Source organism: Netta rufina (genome assembly GCF_964035555.1).
Source record: "Netta rufina genome assembly, chromosome: 3".
NCBI lineage: Eukaryota > Metazoa > Chordata > Aves > Anseriformes > Anatidae > Netta > Netta rufina.
In genome coordinates, this window is record NC_140125.1 from 75,638,417 (window position 1) to 75,660,133 (window position 21,717).

The following is a 21,717-nucleotide window of genomic DNA, read 5'->3' on the forward strand; positions in this document are numbered from 1 at the left end:
TAGTGTGGACAGCTCATTACAGGCAAGAAGAAAACCCATTATAAACCTTGTTTGAAAGCCACCTTGCCTAGGCTATTGACTTAATGATACTAATCAGAAATTGGCTATGATGTCTAGACTAAGTGAGAGTTAGAGAGAGCTGTCACTGATAAACAAAAACAAAACAACAATAACAACAAAAGAACAACAAACGAACATAAATAAATAACATGAGAAAAAAAGAGCAAGAATCATTTAGCTATCAAGTTAAGTAATTGCAGGATCTCTTTCCCATCTAAGTTTTCCTATTTATTGTTATTTTTATTTTGCTTTTGAAAAATACATAAATAGATGCATACATATTTTAATTGCAGGGGATTCCACTGTAGGATTGTTAATGAAATATACAATGATTTTTGTGAGAGTGCAACGTCTTACAAGTCATTATGCAATCTACAGATAGAGTCATTCTCACTGCAGGCAATAAAAAAAATATAAAATAAAATAAAAAGCTAGACTACGTAATTGAAGTTCCTCTTCATTATTCTGACATTAGCTAGCCTCAGGCATTAGAATCTGCTCAATTGTAATGAATCGTTAAGATTTCTGTTGGACGAAGGAGAAGATAACACCTCATTTTACTTTGTTGTTTGCGAGATTTTAACAAAATAACATCTGCTATCTTAGATTGTGGATGATTTAATTTTTAAACACTTCTTCCCAACCTTTAATTTTCTGCAAAACAACCACATAAATTATTAATTCATATATATTTCCTCAAGGCGAGCTAGTCTTATGGTCCTTCATAAATATTTAAGAATTCTACTGCAAAATAAACAAAAACTTTCACTTAACTTTTAATTGCAAGTCCCAACAACCAGCAACAACATCATCAGCAACAGCAGACATAAACATTTCAGGTAGATCTACCCCAACTTCAGAAGAACATTTTGATAAAAAGATCTAGCCTTTTTAACTTGTGGAAATCCAATGTGTGTTGCACCAAGTTTGCAAAGGGCGCATTTCATTAGTGAGAAGAAGAAGAAAAGCCTATGCTCAAATTTAATCTGGTCTTGACGTGAAAGACTCCTGTTTCCCAGGAGCACTAAGTGCAGCACACATCTGCACCTGCACATGCACTTTCTCCACAAAGACATCTGTCTACTAATGTGGTGTACTCTCCAGGCCCAAATCTCAGTTGGTGTCTAATTCTGGCATAGGATCTGAGAAGTGAAGGAGGTCTCAAGCTCCAGGGCTACCCCAGCATAATCCCAGCTGTCACCTAATTTCCTTTCCCCAAAGGAATTGTTCTAATAACTATGGACCACTGTAGATGCTGTAATTCACCCCTCATGAGAACAATCTCCACCTGCCAGTTAAAAAAGCTTTCCAAACCTTTTGGAGTGCTACAGAGATCACAAAAACAAATTAAGGTCTGGGTCCTGTGAATGAAAACAAAATTAATTTTAACTTATTTATAAAGCATTTTCTGTTTGCAGAAGTGTGCTTCTCCATAAATTTGAACTGGATTTTTCCCCATGTTCCACTCGAGAAAACAGTTTTCATGTTTTAGTATTGATTTGGGATAGATCTAGCATTTTGATCTAGCATATTATTAGTTGAATTTATATATTTAGGTAAATATATTACCTTTAGATCTTTAGATTTTTTTTTTCCTAAGGTAAAATCAAAGAATTGATTTTGAAGGTTCAGGTCATGCATTTCTTCATTTAAGAATTAATTTTATGGTGACTATAACCAAATAAAAGTTCCCCCCAGAAAAGTAAAACTTGACAAAAGTCCAAGCCTGTGTAACAGTGGAGAAATCAAAACATTCTGTACAGTGTAGGGCAGCTCCATCTGTAACTGCTTTTGCTCCCTGTTTTCTCTTCCAGCACCCCAGAGAGCATTTTGGTCACTGCTCATGGACTCATTGAGTCTGACTGTGCTTTCATCTTTCTAATGCTGTCCAGAAGTAATTCCAGGGAAGTGCACAAAATATGGGGATGTGAGAGTGGAGTAAGGGAGATTTAAAACAGGCCAATGAAAGTATTCGTCCTGCCTTGCCATATGGATATTGATTTCTCTCCCTCAGGCTGAATATAATTGCCTGCTCTAATTTAGCATTGATCTACCCACCCAAGTTTCTTAAAGCATTACACAGGCATCAATTAAATTGTTCCTAATACCACCTTTGTGAAGTAGCATAGATATAATTATCCACGCTTAGAAGATGGTGAGAGGTAAAAAGTGATTCGTCCTAAACTATGCAGTGCAACAAGCTGATATTAAAGCAGAAGACAATTATACCATGCCACGTGACCTATATCAGATCATTCAGAGTTTTTCTAAAGGCAAAATATTTGCTTATCTAATAATTTGGGATTCCAGTGAAACATATTTGGTTCAGTAATGAGTGTTCTAGAAATGCTGCTGATCATATGGAATTAACCTATTGACTTGATTTGTCTGCTTTATGGGTTTTTCCACTATTTTTTTTCTGCTAGCCACTCAGCATAAAATGTAAAAAGCTTTCATTTTATACGCTTCAGCTCTTGATTGTTGTTTTATTCCCTGTTCAGAATTTCTATGCATTATTGCATGTAAGAAACAACACCTTTTGCTCCTGAGATCAACAAACATGGTTTTGACACTCTGCTTTTTAATGTTATTTTATTAATTTGAGAGAAATCATCTAGTACAGTGTTTCACGTACACATCCAATAGCTCAGAAAAAAATTGCAATTTCCAGTATATTTATTGAGAAAATCCAATGCTAATGAGTTAGATAATTCTTTGAATCAGATAATAATTATATACCAGAGTAGGACTGGGTATCAGATGGAACTTAGCCAGTTTCCCTATGCAATATAAGACCTGAATTTAGTGAAGAGAAAAACAAAAACACTATTATTAGGCTTGTAACCTGTGTGATATAAATTCAAATATAAGGTGGACATGGTGGATGTGATCTTTCACATGCTGATTCTAGATTTATTTGAGAGAAAAGGAAAATCATATTGATGCTGGAAAGATGTGTAATGTGCATGAACTTGTCATCTATGCTACATTTCTGAATGATTACACAGAAAAACTACAAGAAGGTCAACAGCACATTTCTTATCGTCTGACCTCAATTTTGCTACATTGCTTGATTTGAACCATATAAATCTTTGCATTTTTGGCCAAGAACTTCCTATTTCAGAGTAAATTTTGGGCTGTAGCTAGGGCCCTGGATTAGCTTTTTGATAATATGAGCCATGTTGCTCTGGGCTTCACTGTTAACAGTCTAGGAAACTAGGGATATAAACTCCTTAGGCTGTTTCTTTCAAATAACACTTAATAATGCTTTTTTTATATAATAATAAATTAATAATAATTAATAATAATGCAACAGGTGATGCAAGGGAGGTTAATGAATTCAGTCTTCCCTCATGATGAAGTGAGGTGATGGAAATTAGTTTCCCTTGCTCTACCTTTACTAATGTGATACGAATGAAAAAAATATATGTGTGTGTTTTGTTGTTTGTTTTTAGTTGTTTGTTTTCACAATAAGATCTAGACATGTAGTCTTATGTAGTCTTATACCAGAAGACATCAGTGTGAAGAGATGCTTGTGCCTGGCTGAGGTCTTCCCATGAAGATAATAGCATACAAAAAAATCAGAGACCTGGGTCAAAAGTTTGGACTCCCTCAGCAATACACCCAAATACATGCTCCCTCTCTGTTTCTTACCTATATGATGATGTACTTTCCTGTAAAAAGTTTGGGTTCTAGTCTTTCCAAGGGATGAGCCTTATGGCAAACTGTCCCCCTCGTGTCCCATTAGTCTACATGTACAGCCTGAAAAAAAAAATGTATTACATGAGAAATAATATTTTTATCCACTTACCTTATAATGTTTACAGCATGTGATGGTTCTCAACGACTTCAGCATCATCCAAAAAGAGAAAACCTTTCCACCCCATGCTGGTCTCTTTGTCTCTGCTAACACTGCCCATTCCCTTCTCCAGACATGTGGAAATAATACTGTCCTTGTACCAAGACTTCCGTCCTACATACTTGGAAACCTGTGGTGCAGGTAGCCTTTAGGGCAAGGAGAGTAAGAGACAAATTCCTTTTTTGTTCTGTGGTAAAATATTAAACATGAATTTCTCATATAGTCATATTATATGGAAATATTTACTTCTGCTGTCATTTCTTTCCCCTCAAGTAAAAGTGAGTTTAGGGAATATATGTTATCAGTGCTCAAATAGCACATTTTGTTTATGTGCTATTTAAAAAGGCAACTGTGCCTGAAAGTGCAATTAAGCAAGAAATGGAGATAATTGCTATTGTTAATTTTCCATTTGCAGAACGAAATGGGGAACTTTCTCATATATCCATATACAAAAAGGAAAGCACAGATAACTTAAATGTAGCAAGTAGCAGAAATAGCAGCAAAAAAAATTGAGCTTTATGGTGTTTTCCAGGAGGCAAGGCAGATAATAGCTTCCTCTGATAAAAGTTCCCCAGTCAGAGAAAAGCATTTAATAGCAGCAATACCTGAAGCTCATACTGTGCAACTTTAAGCATCACCTGAGCTGGGGAACAGTTGGACATATTCATAGGGGCTTTTTTATAACCCCGGGACATAATGTGTGCTCTGATCATTTACAAGAAATAGGAATGCTTTTCATATGCATGACCTACTATGCATTTTACTGGGAAAGGCAAGGTACTTATCAAGATAACACTGACAGGTGGCAGAGCAACTTGAACAGTACAAGATAGAAATTCTCAGCCAGTGGGTGGCAAGAAAAAATGGAATAACGCAGACTGGTGTACGCTGATACATCTCCAATTACAGCCTTCTGATTGCATGAAATAGGACAGTAGGAAAGACCTGGACAGCTAACACCACAAATTCTTTTTTCCCCCACTGGAGTTCCTTGATTTTTCTTACAGTATGCTTTCACAGTGAATGCAACTATGCTTTATGCAGTAACATTCAGCTTTGAAAGGAAAAACCTGAGAATTATTATTATTTTTTTCTTGTCTGTGTACTAAAGAACGATCATTAGATTGTGAATCATGTAGCCACAACTAATCTGTTTAAATGAAGACAATATTTTTCACACATCCTGAGTCATGTTCTCTTTTTACACCATTTTTCCATTGTTGGATTTTGTTTTACCTTCTCCATGACCTAAATAACCCCAAACAGCTCAAAGACAATATATCATCCTTTGGTATCTATTAAGTTTAAAGTAAGCTCTCTTTTTATACACTTTCTTCTCCAAACATGCACCATGATTAAACTTTGATCTGAGCTTTTTATTTTTTGTTTTTTTTTGTTTGTTTGTTTTTGAGCAAGGACAAGTATTTGATAGATATAAAGAGATGTTTTTTTCTCAATCTCCTTTCTTTCAGTCTAACTACTTTGTAATGAAAATGTTTCACTAAAACTGCTTGCCAGCTTCACTAGCATATTTTAGCCACTTTGGACTATTTTTTCTGAGTCAAAATAGTAAGAGACCCAACCCCACTTTGATAATTATTTCAGATTTATAGTTCTTTTATGTTGGTGTGAACTATTGCATGTCATGGCCACCTGTGCATAAAGGCAGTCCTTTATATTTTTCTATGTATTTAATCAACAATACCTCAGTACTGTGCCGATATCAGTTGTAACAAAACAGCAGGTCAGATCTAAAGTTGTCTTTAACTTCATATGCACATGTGCACATGCACCTGTGAACTATAAATACCCAGACACCTCTTGTCAGACATAACCAGGCTGCTCTCTTTAATCACTTCTCAATAAACTAAAAAATGTTTTAAAAAAAACATTTATATTATCTGATAATGCATAGGACTTGCTGTACATTGTGTTAAGTGTGAGTTAATCTCTCATACAATAATGTTTTACCAAGTCTCAAGGTTGGCTGTAGGACATAGCATTTTATCTAATATCACACAGGAGATCAGTTATTTCCCATTGTGATTCCCAATTGGCATCTTGCAGTGAGCTTGTTTACTGCTCCGCAGCAAAATGGATTGTCTGTTGTTAAGTACAAAAAAGCTGCATAAAAACAATGTTAAGTCTTTGGCTTAAGCTGACAAATTCTAGTGAAATCTAAATTAAAGATGAAGTATCAGAACAGCACTTGTTATGTGCAGTAATACTGTCTTGGAATGGGAAAAGAAGTCAGGGCAGGTAATAGCTTTTGTCTAGCCATTACCATGACAGGCTTTTACTTGGATTCAGAATAAGAACTCTTTAAAAAGTCTTTTCTTTCTTCCTTTTTTTTCTCTCTCTTTTTTCTTTTTCTTTTTTTCCTTTTTTTTTCTTCTTTTTTTTTTTTTTTTATAAACAATGTAAGTGGGGCAGTATGTAGGACAACTTTTAGTCCAATTACAGATAGAAATATTTGAGTTAGTGATTTAGAAGAATAAGATATATAACGGAGATGTTGAATGAGCAAGCCAGCAATGCATTTATAATATTGTCTGTGTGATAGAATCTGAGCTTCAGGAGAACAGAAGGTCTCCTTAACTAGAGGGGCTCTAGATTAACTAGTTTAAAAGGTACTTGTCTGAAATAGGAGAGCAATACACAAGTAGCATTAAAAATCTAGTGTAATGAGACTTTTTGCTTTCTCTGTGCCAACCAGATCCTTAAAGACATCCAGTGAGAGAAATACAACTTAGACAAAAAACTTAAAACAAAACACAACAGCAAGAATGGCAAGCATGTAAAATCAAACAGAATATACTCTATACTGAAGAGGATGAGGAAAAAAGGTATATTCTGGTTTCTGAGAAAAGGTCAAAATATAGATGGGTGGGTGACAGAAGAAAAGTTCTCTTCAAGAAGGGTGGCCACAAAAAAGATGCCAAAGGAAGGTTGATAAGGTTGTGAAACTAAACAGGAAAAAAAAAGTTTCAAAAAGAGCTAAGCAATTAGGAGTTTGTACTGTCTCTCCAAAACAAACTAGCCATGTCTCCTCCCAGTACTGCTTCTAGGCACACAAAAAGTTCTGTTGATCAGAAGACAAACTCCTGAGCAGCCTACAGGGGGGAAAGAATGGCTGTGCTCAAATCATACATTTGATAAAGATGGACGATCTTATTCTAAACTCAAGCACACATTGGTGGAAAAGAAAAAAGATTTGCAGAAGTGATATTTCTACTAGTTACTATTCTAGGCTTAGATGCAAATCACCTAGCACAGACCATTTAAAATAGGAAAGTCAGTTAGACTTTGTGTATGGACTGTAGAAATAAAATAGCACCTCCAGGCCACCACAGTTCTAATTTACTTGTAGAAATGTCTTTCTATATTGGCAGCTATGCTTCAAAAACAGACATAATCAGCGATACAAGGTGAAGGGTTTTGAAACTGTGCTCCAAATTTAGCTAATTGTCCTTGCTCTGTGTCACCGTGTTTATTCAGTACTTTGATAATAGTAAGATTTTCTCTGTGCCAGGGCTCTTCTAAACAAAAATCTATCCTTGTGAAGCTGTACAACTTCTGCATAAGCACTGCATGGAATAGTTGCTATTTTTTGGTAAGGATGTGGGTTGCAGCTACGGAGAACAAAGTTTGGCTTCTATTTTCAAAGCCTGAGGCTCCAGTCTGCAGTCAAAGCCAAGCTCTTGCTGCTTGAGTTGTGCAGTGTTTAAATAAAAGTAATCTCAGTGTTAAATTCAAGCTCTCCAACCCATAGCAATGAAAATAACACTGTGCCTGGGAATTGCCTGTAGGGATGGAGCCATGCTGCTGGAAGCAGGTGTGTGCATACAAATGGCAAGCAAGAGACAGGAGCTTTCAGAAAGCACTAGACTTTTTGTAGTTCATGAAGATTATGTGGCTCAGCAGTTAGGTCATTGTTGCAGCAATGGATGGCTAGATAAATCCACCTGCTTCCATGCGTAGGTCCTAAGAGACCACTAAGAGAATTTTTCTCCATATTTTCTGGCCAATTCTATATAGGATGTTTTTAGACACAAACAAACTACTGTCACTGAACTAATTTGACTCAGTTTCATACTTATTTATGAATAGGTAATACATGTTGTTCTTATTTAAATGAAAAAAAATATATATACTCTAATAAGAATTTAAAGTATTTGAAGAATAAAGCTGGCTGTATGTGTCCATCAAGACATAAGAAAAGTAATTACATTGCAAGTACATCCCAGAAAAAAAAAAAAAAAAAAAAAAAAAAAAAAAAAAAAAGTTCTTAACATTAAACAAAAACAAAGACAAAGACAAACGAAAATGAAAGTGTCTCTGTGTCAGGACCCTGAGGGCAGCCACAGGCCTTAGTTGCCCTCGCTCATGCTCTGCCAATAGGCCTGGGCACCCAATTTGAACTCCACCTGCAGCTGTTGCTGAGCTGTGTTTTAGACATATTTGTGCCTTGTCCTCAGATGATATTGGTTGAATTTCCTGTGTTGGCTTGACCTTGGACCTGGCTCTTCATCTCACGTTTGTTTAATTTTCACTGGAATATTTATAGAATCCACTACTGTCACCACCCTTTCCTGCTTGCCTGCTTGGGTTGTTTGGGATGGTCAGGACATAGTCTGTCCTCAGGTCAAGGACCTTGTGGTCCTTGAGGCTTAATATTTTGATGGGAGAAATAACATGATAATAAGACATATCATGCTGTCCATATGATCTGATAAACTTTGACTTGTACTATTGTAATATTGTAGTTTCACATTTTCTCTTCATATTCAAAATTAATTGGTTCATTCTTCTGTGGAAACCTTCCACCCAGTATTTGTTTGAAGATATTCCTAGATGGTTTAAGGTCTTACTTAACATGCAAGACAAATTCTGCATGAAAAAGAGCCAGGAGTTCTTATGCTTACAGTTAGGTTAATAAAGACTTTATTTAGAAGTTCAAAAATTTGGTGCACTGAAATATATATCTTTAAAGCTCTAACATGCAACATCTGCTTACAACCTATAATGTCATCCTATTGTAAGTGAACATTTAATCCTAATTCATTATGTCTCTCTAAACAAGCTGCAACTCTGAAACCTAGGAAGGAGATTTGCTTCTTTTCACAGAGATTGATGCAATTTGTAATTAGAAACCCATACTCTTCCCAGCTGCTGCTGTTGGCACAGTTGCATTTGAGAATGATGTAATATATCTTCTAGTGCTGTACTTCCTACTCTTTTCACTCAAACATACAAGCTTGCAAGCTTGAAACTCAGCAGTGTCAGTCACTAGCCCTTAGTACCTATATAACTTTGTGCAGAGTTAAAAGGAGGTAGCATTAAGTATTAGTGTCATGCTAGCATCCTGTACAGAAGTTTGTTATTAACTGAAGGTGAAGCATAGCTGAAGGTCAGTAGAAAATGCTTGAAATACAAAGCAGTAGTATAACATAGAATCATATTTTCTTAGATCTAGGTCATACATCTAAAGCTGAAGAACACGACCATTATTACAGAATGGGGGACCGCAAATCTGGAAAGCAATGATTCTAAGAACTGGTTATAGTCCAGGAAAGAACCTGTCCAGGATGATGTTATAGTAAAAGGACAAAATCAATGTTAGGACAATATGCAAAGAAACTCTGACCAATATTTAGGAGATCATTACATAATTTTACACCTACCTATGACTTAAACCAGACTGTTAGATGGAAACCAGTCTTCTTGTTTCTATATATGATAATATAAGCCAAAAACTTTAGAAGAAAAAGAATGAGATTATACTCTATGTTTGCTATAGACAGATTCATAAACTAGAGAAACTAATTAACTAGTTTGAGATAACTTTTAGTTACCTAGAACTAGACAAATCTTTAAGAAGTCATACACATCTGTTATTTGTTAAAAGGAAACAGAGAAATCATTAAATTTCAATGAGAGAGCTTCTGAACAAAATAGTGGGTGGTAAAAGGCTAAAGTTTATTAATGATAGAAAGAATAACCTAATTCTAGAAACTGAATAGAAGCAATTTTAAAACATATGAAAGTACAAGTTGCTAAATGTTATTTTCTCACAGAGTTTAATATCTGGAACAACATATGTATAGAAGTCCTTCAACAGGTAAGGTCCTAAAATGAAAATCAGATGTCTTTTTGAAAGATATGCTTTAGTTAGAACCAAGTTAGAGAACCCACTAACTAGATGAAACAATATGAATGAGTTCAGAGTGGAAAAATGAATGATTCCTTTTACCCATAAAAGTCTCTGAAGCCAAACACACCAGTTGTTCTCAGTAGATATTTTTCTATAAAAATAACTAAGAGCATTATTCTTGTTAGGCCACACACCATTATTTAATTATTTTCCATTCTCAGTAAATTTTACAGAAAAATCACATGCTATCAGGATTAAACACATCTATTTTTTACTGCAGATAACAGACTTCACACAGAGAAGTACTAGAGATATCGAACTGTATATACTCAAGTGAATTACAGCACCTGGGATCAAATCAATGGATTATCTTTGGTATATGTAGGTAGAAACAATCTGGTGGCATTCAAGTGTATGCAGTAAATTAGAAATATTTCTGTATTTTACTTGGAAAAGGAAGAGATTTGTGTTCAGAATTAGTTAAACAGAGAGACTGAATTTAATTGCCAGTCCAGCATCTCTTGTTTAAAGTGTTTTGAGAGCAGCCCTGCATGATGGCACATTTGTGAGGGAGGTATAATATTTTGCTGATCAAAAGAGCTGAGAAAGCAAAACCTTGACTATTTTTGTTGTCAGCTGATATGAGGAACATGAGTTAATGAAATAGGTTTGAGGATTGTTTCAGTAAATCGCTTGCTAAGATAAGTTTCCTCTCATCTACAATGTGGGAAATTGGAACAGAAGATTCTATAATCTGTTGTCTGATTCTGTATCTGAAACATATGTATATATATTTTACTGGAGCCCAAAACTGTATATGTTTACATTTTTGTTGTCACTGTAGAATATAGGCCTGGAAATATGTGGATTGTTAGTCATAATAACATCTGAGAAAACAAAGGCGTAAAACATTTCCAATTCCCTTTCTTTCCTTTTCCTCTTCTACAAAAATATTCATGTATGGTGTCGCATTAAGGAGCATAAGTTGGTCTCTCTTCCCTGTACATCTGTATAGCTCCCTTGCCATCTGTGAGATGGTCCACATGGGTATCGTAGAATTTATTTCCACATATCTTGCAATTAATATCAAGTGATTTTTTAAACATGTGGCTCAAATTCAGTGGGGAATTTTATAATAAGTTTTTATTTTCCTGACAGTACTTCAAACTAGTATCAAGTATGTAGTAAAAGGGAAAATAGTTGTTGTGGGATAAACTTAAGGGTCATTTTTTAAAAGGACACAGTCAGATGGAAGAGTAATTCTCTCTTCTGAGCTAAGGGATCTATCCTTCAGTCTTAGAATCTGTATCTCAGTAATGTTAATCAGAGATATGTTTGTGTACTGAGTGGAGGTTAGATCATTAGCTGTCCTATTTATATTGTGTTAATAAGTTTTTGTTTGTTTGTTTGTTTGTTTTTTGTTTTGGTCTTCTATTCTTACTGGGCTTAACCAAATATGTAAATAGGAAGTGCAAAGTTGCCCTCATTTACTGAAAAGGTTGTCATCTGGAAGAATCAAAAGAACAAGAATACAACACTGACTCCTACAACAGAGTCTCTTTAATTCTGTTGATTAACACAATTGTAAATAAAAAAGTGTTGCCCTTTTAATAACATAGTAAACTTCTGTGTAAATCTTGAGAGTGGGAAGATGTTTTACTATATGAGTAATGTTGCAATTTTATTTTTTAGATAAATGCTAAGTGCAACACCATTCTGGATTCCTCCCACCATCTAAAAGTATCTAAAAGAAAATAAATCCATGTTATAGCTAACAACACATTCTGTTCATGGACCCCTAAGCAACCTGAATAAGAACATACCACAGCCTTTTTGCCGTTACGGGATCTGACACATGGAAAATGTTTTCCCTGGAGAAACACCCACATAAACACTAATTACAAATCTTGTTCAGATAGAAGTCCGAATCATCCTATTTACACAACTAATGACAGGGGATGTTAAAGCCAGCACAAGTAGATGGACACAGAGCAGTCACATCCTGGGATCCTATGTAGGCCTACATACAGCAAGACATGAAAGAACCTTGAGGCTGAGTTTAATTTCTGACCAAAAGACATTGCCAGCAGCTCCTCCCTAGCAAAGAAATGGAACCTGGAGCACAGGATGTCTTCTGTTTGTTGCAGACATAACAAGACAGGTTTGCTATGATGTTATTTTTTTTGTTTGTTTGTTTGTTAGTTAATAAGACGCAACTGAGTTATTGTGTTAATCTCAGTAGTTCTTTGTTTTCTTTTAGTTGACAGAAGTGATTACATGGTGCTGTCTTTACCTATATGGGATGCAGAACATCTTATTCCTCCTCTACAGCTACAGGCAATTAAAATTTGTTTAAAAAAAATGGCAGAACGATGTGTTCAAGGTATCAAAGGCTGACACAATAGAGAAACTGATGATTTTGACCCAACAGTTCTGCCACTTGTTAATTTTCTGAGTTAGATTGTACAATTCTTTAAGAAAATACAATTATAGTGCATGTGTTACTCAAGAACACCGTCAGTCAGGATGCAGTGCATGTATGCAGAGGGCTGCACTTGTCTCCTCTCTTTTCCCTGACAGGTTCTTGATGGAGGAGAGGTAGATCATATTCAAGAGATAAGAACAATTTCTACTTATTAAGTTTTTGTTATTCGAAGAATGTACCTGTTATTAATATCAGATCATTTACTTGTTTCCATACACAAATCACACATACACTCTCATAACTGCATGTTGGGAGCAACAATTAAGAGGACAACCAAAATGTTAACTTAGTACTCATGCATCAGTGGCCTCTAGGAAGAATAGCATACACCACCTTCTTCCATGTGAGCTGAATCATACAACTGTGAAATGTGTTCATCTGATTCGTGTCAATATGGAACAATGCTAGGGCCGCATGGTATGATGAATGTGACTTTCTGTCTTACATACCCTTGTATAACCACAAGTCTAAGAAAAACAGAGTGGTTAATGTATGATAATTCTTGTATCTTGCAAAGGAATAGTCCAGCAATTTGTGTTAATAAAGGATAAGAGAACAAAGGGGTTTCAGAATAACTGCTAACTATTATGACTATTGCATGGAACACTATGCAAGTCTCTGATATCTGGCCAAGAGATTAAGAAGAAGGGGAAAGCTGAAGGATGACTAAAAGGCAAAGCTTGCAGAGGACACTGCACAAGTCTCCGACATCCAGCCAAGACGGACAAAGGAGAAGGACAAGAAAAAAAAGCCTAGGAGGAAGACTACGAGACTTCAGCATGAGACACCCCCAGAGGGACCACTGGAGACTGATACACATGCACCAGTAGAAGGGTTTGGATTCCAGAAACTAATTATAATAACCCTGACTTTTCTAGAAGTAATAATGGATATGTAGGCGTCTAGGAGCATAAAAACCAGCCACCTGATATAACTTCCATGCATCTTGGTGGAGCAGAGACTCCCGGTGAACCCAGCACTGTTTGCTTACCTCTATTCATTTAATAATTTGTAAACTTTGATTGTAACCCTATTTGGGACTTAGCCATTAATTACACAACCATTGCTATGTCTGTTGGTGGCCTTGCAAAAATTTGGGCAGCTTTTGGTTTCCTGAGTTTACGAGGTCTCAGAATCATCAGGATCGCTGTTCTCCAAAGCTTCTTTCTGTCCACTTAAATTTCTCCTTCCCCCCGTCCCACACCAATGTATTTTAATTTTATTTTATTGAGGAATAAAAACAAAAGTTGTTCTATTCTGGGATTCTTTCACTCCTTGCAAAAAAAAAAAAAAACAAAAAAAAAGTTATTTTCCTTCTTAGAGCTATTTGTAATGAATCTCTTCTGGACGCATTGCTTTTCAGAATTTCTAGTATAAAAAGTGTATATGGAATTAATATGATGTAGCCTGGTTATGTGCAAGTATCAGTATTAAAAATGTCAGATATTTTCCCAACATTTACTGCAATCAGTAATTATAGTGAAGTTTTTTTCCAGCTAGGGACCTACAAATGGTTCTTGTTTCCCTATTCTGTATATTACTGAACACCACTTTTCTACTTAGAAATGGAGAGAAAACGGAAACAGCCAAAAAAATTACACAACTAAAAAAGGCCTATTGTTTTGAATCGTAAAACTGCCAAAAAGGTAAATTGCAGGTCTGAAAATGAATTTATTAAAAGAAGATGGAAGACCTGTTTTTTTTTTCAAACCTTCCAACAGAGGCACTAAATCAAATCCCAAATCTTCAGTAGCAGATATTAGACGTCAAGCCTACAGCTCCCACATTTATCTCCCTATACTCTGAGTATAGCTTGGTTGATGCTGGAGAGAAGAGAGCTGCTATAATTAAGATGCAAAGACATTGCCTCTGTGTTCTTTCTCACACTATCTATATCATTAGTCCTTGAAACCCAGGCATCTGAGACTTAAAAATCTTCACAAGGGGAAAAATATTAAGGCATAAACTGTTGATAATTTACAATGTATTTAGGAAACCAGAGCATTATATTTTTACTGATTCAAACAACAACAAAAACAACAACAACTTTATTAAGTTATTCTGTTTGGAAAAGAAAAAAAAAATATTAAAAAATAATAATAATAAAAAAAGATTCATAATTTCTTCTGCTAGCTCCAGTAGAATCCATCTGAAAATGTTTCCTTTTAAGATTCAAACACAAAGCTTTCTACTGTCTTGTTGGATACTGCCGTGTATGTTTCTGAAGAGTGATTTATAGGCCATATACTCTCTTACAAGTAAAAGATTCAAAATGAAAAGGTTCATGGCAAATTAGAAAGCCAACCTAAAAGGGTCAAGTTCAGGCCTAAAACTTTGATTTAGTAGGTTGCTTTTATGCCGCTTACAAATTGATAGAACACAGTATAGTTTCTCTTCAAAAGGAAAGAAACACTACATTGAAGAGTCTGCAGACAGTATGGGGTTACAAATTTTATGGGATGAGTCAGCAAAAAAATAAACCTCCACTTACGATATTCTGGCAAACAAACAAATATACAAACAAAAACAACAACAACAAAATACCCTCTCCTCCAAACAACAATAACAGATAGGAATGAACAAACAAACCAAGAAGGTTCACGTGCATAATAGCCTTGTAAATTAATTGGCACATGACATTTACTTTAACATGATATGAATTACCCCTATACAAAAACCGTAGACCTTACAGAATGTCCACTGATATGAACATGCCATTTGGAGACAGTAACTGGAAATTCTGAGTAACTTAAACACTGTTGCAGTATAAATAAATAATTTATAAATACATGTAGATGTAAATGGAGATGCAATAGGTTTGTAAACATCCTCATAAGCTATTCTGGATGTATATGATAAGAATTAAATATAGATGTGTCTCCATTAGTGGTGTCTGGTCTTACTCTGTTGTCCTAATTTTTAGGTAGCAAACCTGAGGAGATCCTCACCAAAGGGCATTGTGGATGCATGGGTTCAGGGTAGACTGGGAGGCATATTCATTGAGGATTACTCAATAAGCACACACACTGGAACAGGAAATGCTCTGAGATGAAAAATGGTAAAGGCTAGGGCAATTGTAAAGAGAAAAAGCATTACCAGTTCTTACTCTCCCCCCGTTATCTCATATGAGTGACAGCTGGAGACAGCATACTCAGTTGAAGGCCCTTCTGATGTTGTTATTCCTCTGGGCAAGGCCAACCCAAGACAGTTTTCAGAATATACTTTCTTTAGCATGGACAAGTTTGATTTTGATTACCTTCAACTGTTGCTTCTAGTCATATCAACTACTTGCAACTGTAGATCATGCTTCTCTTTCTAGCTACCATCATTATGATGAAAAGTACCTTTCACAGTATTTTTGATAGAAATTGCTAGATGTTATTTATGAATGAATGTCATTTGCCTAGCAGAATTTAGAACTCTTCAACATGTGCTATAATTTTTCTTTTTCTTCTCTTTTCTTCCTTTTTTTTTTCATTTTTTTTTCTTTCTTTATTTTTTTTATTATTTTTTCTTTTTTTCCTTTTTCATTTTTTAAACACAGAGTAATACATATTGAAACAGATTGAAGGTGTGATTCCTTTGCTGTTGTACATATTGTGTCTAAAAGAACAGCTGTGCTTTTCCCTCTCACTTATCATCCAGACCAGGTGCAACTAAAAATGGGAGAGAAGACAGAGGGCTGCTTTAGTAGTATCAGGAAGCACATTTTATTTGAGTAAAAGAAACAGGTCAATTTATTATTTGATAGAATATGTTTGTGGGTAGTGAGGGAAGTAAATAAAATAAATACATAAAATGATAAATAAATAAATAAATAAATAAAAAGCTAATAAGTATCAGCCTGAACATGGAGATCAAAAAAAAAATTATATACATATATATATATTAGAATTGTAATTAATCTCTATAGAGAAATAGTGAGGAGAAATAGTGAGGGTGCTCAGAGAACCCTCAGGAGGATTGTGCAGGTCAGACTTGAGATGATTTCTGGTCAGAGTGCAAAAGAGAAGGACTATAGTTTCCGACCGTCATTAAAATTTTCTATGATTTTTCAACTTACAACAAATTTTAGCCATTTGTGATTGACTTAGTTGAAGCAGTGTTTCTTGCCTTGCCTTGCCTTGCCCTGCTCTGCTTTGTATTTCTTGCCTTACCTTTCCCTTGCTTTGCCTTGCCTTGCTTTGCCTTCATAGCTTTATAAATTTTACTGAATTTCCCTCTGATCTTAATGTGTCATCATTCGTATTTTATAATACTGGAAATAATGTGTCAGTCTGATGATCAGTACTCCTCCCATATGGACTTGTAGAGTCTTTATTGGACACTACAAGGTGGGACAGCAATAATACGCAGCTGAGGTTTGCCATCAGGGAGTGTTTTTCACAGTTGCCTGAGAAGGTATAGTTGGATAACTATCAAGGTAAAAGATAATTGTAAGCAGGTGCAGATGTAGTTCTCACTAATGTTGTTAGGGTGGGATTCTTGTCACCTAAAAGTCAGAAAGTACAATAAGGACACGTACATCAAGGACACTTTGAACTTTCTGGGGAAGAGAAGTACAGTGAGGAGAGAGAGCATAATTCATCTGACCAGATGTAGATGTTTAGTTCATGATGAGAGAAATCTAAGCATATAAATGCCTATTTCTATGCAGAAACTATAAAGAAAGCCCCACAGAAATGTACATTTGGTCAGATGAATCCCATGCAGAGCGCCTAACACAGCAGAGTATTGAAAGGTATTTTCACCCTTATTTGCTGTAGGACTTCCTTTGAGCTCTGGTGCTTGTAATTTCTACAGAAGAGAGAATCCAAGGGTTTCAATGGCTGATTCTTTTTTCCTAATATTCTTTAGTTGTTTTTTTCTTTTGTATCCCTGGTGTGAGTGTATATCATGTATCAGTCATACTGAATTAAAACATTTCTGAACCATGAAAAGAATCTAGAAAAGTCATTCATGCACTTTTTTTTTTTTTTTTTTTCCCATCAAAAACTTCTTTAAAGCAAGTTATTCTATCTCATTAGAGTAACCGAGCCTGTATTTTTTTTTTTTCTTTGTTGTGAAACCAATAAGGATCTGTATAGCTGCTCAAACATGTCTGCTAATGGAAAGTTCCTTATAAACATTCCTAAACTGAAAACAGAGCAGCCTCTGGAGAGTTTGATTTTCTCAAAAGACCGGCAAAGTGTTAAACATATAATCCTACTCCTGTGTGATTAATTATATCTCAAGTTGCATGAGACAAGCACTGATCTTGCAGAAACATGAAAACCAGCATTCAGCATGAATACACTCAAAAATATGTATGAAAAATAAATTGGCATTCTTGAAATTTCATATGTTGGAGAGAGAAATGAAACTGTATAAATTTACTTCCAAGAACTAAGATCGTATTTGAAACAAGATAGATGGAAACAATGTCTACTTGTTCCCTCTTGCATTTTAGATGAGGTGCTGCCTTGCTGTGTGTGACCTGAAGGAGTTGTTGCAACACAGAAATAGCAACGATACAACTATGTCTCATTTCTTATGTAGGCATATAACACTCTTTAAATGTTAATATTCATGCTAACTGCCACTGCTATATTCGACAATTCTCCTTGCCTACCCAGTCTCTAATTTTTCATGTCAAAAAGCATAACAGGACTGGTTCTAACAGAGCAGTAGACCACTTGTCCTACTAAGTTAGCAGAAAATAGTGCTCCAAGAGAAGATCTGAAACATACTTTTTCCTTCTGACAGCCCTCTGTTGGTTGCCATTAAGTAATAAAGAGTTAAAACAAATAAACAACAACAACAAAAAAGGCATTCATTGTTTCAAGCTTTTAGTATATCAGAAATTTGATATTTTGGATACTTACACTGGTGTCAGCAGAGAGTTCCCTCTTTCACAGTACCTTGAGAAATGTTGGTGCAGATGCCTTTCAGCCATTTCTCCATGCTTTTACAATTCTCATTTAGTCTAGAAAATGCACCCAATAATTTAAGAACCTTTTAAGGATACTCTAAATTACAATGTTGCACACACTACTCATGGCCAAGGATCTGACTGAACACTGCACATGCCATTCCATGCCCATTTCATTCCTATGATTCTTCTCTTAATCGTGCTTTTGAAAAAAGAATGAGGACTGGGAGCTGAAGCAATATTTTAAAAACAAAAACAAAAACAAAACAAACAAACAAACAAAGAATTCTGCCCTGACTATCTAATCTTGACTGTGGCATTTTCTATCAAGAAGATACTCATAATTTCATAATTTCAGGTAATTAAATAACTAGAAAGCCCATTCTGTGCTTGGCAGCCAAAATTAAACATGTCAAATGAACAAAACCTGCTTAAATGAGTGAAATACTGAGACTGTTATTGATTACAATTGGTTAATTAGATTTAGAGAATATTTTGATCAATGTTTTTGCCTATTGAAAATTATGTTATAAATGCAAACCTTATTTTCTCGCTAGCATGGTGGGGACTAAGGAAGAGGGTTGGTTTGTATGTTTTCTACTGCAAGAACAAAGCTACAGTATGGTAGTTCTGGTTATTTCTGCTCCCAGTAAGAGTAACTATGAACAATTTTGAAAGAACATGTAAAAAAAATAGAAAACATTACCTGATAAAGACTTTTCAGCAATTTTTTATGTTTCTCGGCTTCAAAATGCATATATATATATTCATTTTTAGAACACATTTCAGACAGCCATGTCTAACTTAACATGCTCTTTATTCAATGAAAGAAAAGACTCTTCTGTAAGTTCATGATATAAAGCTCCTCAGAAGCTCAGTATGTTCATTTACCAGATCTGTTTTTAGAATGGCAAATGCTACATTCAAAAAAAAAAGTGTTATATACTCCATTATGTCCAAATAACACTCTACATTTTGATAGATATTCATTTTACTGTGTAGCAAAACAGATCTTTTAATAGTTTTTCTGAAGGTTAATATACACATAATGGTCTACATATGTATTAGTATGTCTACATGCAATAATATAGACAGAAATAAATTAATTCATATTTAACACAGTATTCATGATCTGGGTGGTTGTATTTCTCAGAAAATTCAAAGAGTTTGGATTCTAAGCACCCACTAAGTTTCATTTTTAATGAAAACTGTGATGAAAGTAAACACACAAAATAGATTGCCAGAAGAACTCATTTTCATTCTTTGCATTTTTATTATGTGAAGTCCTCTTATAAATAGAACTTAACAGGAGGAGAAATTTAGATGAGGAATATTGCTGCAGCTACCACTATTATAACTTCAAGGAAAGCAATGCACTGCAACACAAGCCAGACTGGTTTTAAAGTATGTCTAAGTCTTGATGGCCCAGAGATGCCTAGTCTACTGAAAATTTTTGGAGACGGTTTCTGATTATGGAGTGGAATGATAAGCAAAGAAAGTGAGTGGATTCTCCATTTCCTTTTGAACGTTACTGTTCTCCTGAACCCTCCATGTGAGTTGTTTTTTAATTACTATCCAGCAAGTCTGATTACTGTGGCCAACATTTCAAACTTGCTGTGAAGTGGTAGAGACAATTTGTAGATAGAACATGTAAGTAGCTGGAAAGTTTCTTGTATCCAACTATTCTTCACAGCTGCAGAAGAGGCTAGAGAAAGCTCGACCCTTAAGGGTTACATCCTCTGATCTGGTAAGCTCTTGAGTGTATGCAAAAGATAATTCCCACAAATGTGTGTATATTCAACATGGTGAGCTACAAGTGTGTGTAAGAGCTTGAGGGTTTTGGGACAGAGGGCTTTTAAATACACTTACCAGATGATTTTACACCTTTGCAGATGTGCTTTGCTGAAAGCATGATGAAGTTCAGATGAATCTCTTCAGAAAAGTGATGGAAATGAGCTGAGCTTCACCCTGATATAGATGCGCATAGACAAGAGATTTTTTAAATCAAGTCAGCTAAATGAAAATAAAGCATGTCCCCTGCAGAGTTGCCAAAGTCAGTAAGAGTGCTGGTAATCTGCTGTATAAATGCCAGATGCACTAGGTATAGTGCCCCAAGGCATTTTTAGTTCATATTTTTTATAATGGAAGTCAAACGCCAAGCTTTATTACAGTAAGAAGTTCGATGTATTTCAGTTGGTGGTGGTGTTTTTTTTTTTTTTTTTTTTTTCTGTCTTGCTTTGACATAAATCTCAGTACAAGTAAATAAACAACAATCTAATGATTTAGGCAGTATCCTTTCCCAGGCATGACTCTATAGTAAAATTTAAAGGGGGAAGGAAGTTTACTTTTTTTTTTTTTTTTTTTTTGTAGTTCAGGCAACACAGGATCTGACTTTCCATTATCAAGAGGCAGTTTCATAAAACATCTTGCAGTTAGTCATCTTTTCTTGAACAAAGCATTTGTTTTCTAAATAATTAATCCAATATATTTTGACCAATTGACCAAAGATAAGAGATTCAAAATCTTGGTGTTTTGTCAAAAAAATCCAGGTGCTGCAGATTTTCTTTATTTAATAAAATAAGAATGGACATTTAATCTAGATTGAAAGCTCCTGAGCCTTTGGGTCCTAGATGCCAGAAGCAGTCGTTCTTCATGATCCCTTCCTGCTTATTGAGTGTGGGATGCAGTAAGCCCTCTGGAAAGATATTATGGAATATTCTTCTAACGTCTAGAAACCTCATTCTGATTTCTACACTAGAATAATTTATGACCAGTTTCTACCCATTTGTTCTTGTGCCGATCCCATCTTTCAGTTCAAATAGGTCATCTCTTGCCCTGGTGTTTCCAAACCTGTATATTTATAGATCATAGTTCAATATCCTTTTAGCCTCTGATTTATTAGATTACAGAAGATAAATACAGTTTTACTCTTTCTCTGGAACTCATGGTCCTCTGATCACTAGAAGAGCCTTTTTCTTTACCAGTTCTTTGCTGAGCAGTCTTAAATCATGGATATTTCTCCAAAAGTGGTCAGCTGTGCTTTCACGTAAAGCCACTTAACTGCTATGGTTCTTTCTGGAAACACCTCACCTGATAGAAGTATGAATTACTTTATTACATTTATCATTATGGTTCAGAATCATTACATACAGGGAGATCCTTTCATTTTCTCATGTTTTGAGCTCATAGCATAAGCTCTTATTATTAGCCCCTAAGTGTATGACATTGCCCTTTGCATAATTGAATAT